We start from the raw sequence: 1,762 nt of genomic DNA, 5'->3' as shown, positions 1-1,762 counted from the left end.
TCAAACCACCCAGCTTGTTGTGTTGTAAACCAATCCAACATAGTTACAACCCAACTGCAGAAAGATTCTTAGAATAACTGTCATCTGTCAGGGGTCATCAGGGAGAACACTGATTGTATCTTCAGCTTTGCCACATAACAGACACAGTATGGTATATTCCTGAAATTCATCCATGATACTGAACGTATGCTCATGCCTGGCTATTACATGATGTCAATTCTTACACAGATGATCGTAGGTTACTATTTCTTCCCCATCTTCTTCTTTCAAGGATTTGTTTGTGATCAGCATAAAATCTCACTTATTACACACTGCACAGCCTGTAAAGTTCAGCAAGAAAGAATCCATTCTCCAAGCTGGTGTTACCCCAGTTGGGATATTCCTTCTCCACACAGTCCCCACACATCGTGACGAGGTGAGCAGGGAACGTCCTCCTGCTATGATTTTCTGCCTAGCCAGTCATACTAAGAGAAGCACCTGTGGTATTTTGAATCCAAGGTACAAGGACAGTTCTGATTTAAAATATTTCTTTCTGTTTTTCTCACTGGTGGGCTGGGAACTCTCTCTACAGTTCCACTGATTTGGGGGGATGGGAAGCATCCTTCATCTTTCCTGACCACTCTACCCAGTCCAGTTGCTTAGGAGATGATCACGACAACACGCTACAGGTGCACATAATCATAAACATGTGCACATGTTTCACAAACCATATGTCTCATTCTTTTGTTTTGAAAACAGTGTGTATGTGTGTGTGCATGTGTGTGTGTGCACGCACGTGCGCACATGCATGAAAGAACTTTAAAAGTTTATGGGAAAGCAGAATTAAATACAAGTTTAGGGGCCAACCCATAGCCTGGTGGTCAAGGCAACTGGATCCCACATGGCTGACTACACAGTTCAAGTTCCAGACCCAATACATTGAAAAACATGTCATGAACGTGGATGTGCATGCCCAAAATCCCAAAAGGAGAAAAGAGAGAAGAAGGGATTGTGGCACTACCATTCCCCACAGGTGGTACTTTATTCCTTTTCTTTATCTATCTCTCTGCTTCTCTCTAGTGAGCATACATACCCACCAGCCAAAAAAAGTACAAGTTTATTTTGGTGTGCAAAAAAATTTGAGATTCAGTTTTTTCACAGTATGCATTTTCCACAAACTTTCTGAAGACCCTATGCTCTTATCAGTGATATTAGCATCAGAGTGCTGTAGAAGAAACATCCTCCATATCTCAGTGATTTCAAAAAAAGATTTTCTTTTTCAGTTTCACAGTATGTTCTTCATTATTGTCCAGGGGCTCTACTCACACTGGGACCCCAGCTGATGGAGCAGCCAACCATCTGGAATCTTCCCAGGCTCTATGCCAAACAACACACTAATTCTTCAATCGTCTCCTCGTATTTCATTGGCCAAAGCATATCACTGGAACATGCCTGAGTTCAATTCTGCCATTCCTGGCAGAGGAATAAATATCAGAGTATTTGTGAACAGTTTAATAGCCACTGTATTCCTCTGAAGAGTTCTGCATATCTTTGCTGGGAGGAGATTATTAGAGAGGTAGAAAACTGAAAGGAAATATTACTGAAGAGGCTAAGGACAGATTAGAGCTGCAGAGATGAGAGAATGTGCTGAGGAGGGAATGGAGTGTGTGGATATGATTTTTAGTCACTGGTATGACCTATATTTAGATTTTGACAGTTGCATATGCACCAGCAATCTCTCTTCTCACCTTCTCCCCACTTTGGCTCTTCAACTGATAAAGAG

General features: G+C 41.8%; 1 pseudogene; it reads right to left on the bottom strand.

Moving 5' to 3' along the window:
• Nucleotides 1-423, bottom strand: LOC114009956 (protein Churchill pseudogene; annotated as a pseudogene).
• Between the last annotated feature and the right edge of the window lie 1,339 nt (nt 424-1,762).

Source organism: Tupaia chinensis, unplaced genomic scaffold (assembly GCF_000334495.1).
Source record: "Tupaia chinensis unplaced genomic scaffold, TupChi_1.0 Scaffold000057_1, whole genome shotgun sequence".
Taxonomy (NCBI): domain Eukaryota; kingdom Metazoa; phylum Chordata; class Mammalia; order Scandentia; family Tupaiidae; genus Tupaia; species Tupaia belangeri.
The sequence above is the reverse complement of the archived record's forward strand: the minus strand, read 5'-3'. Positions and strand labels throughout refer to the sequence as shown.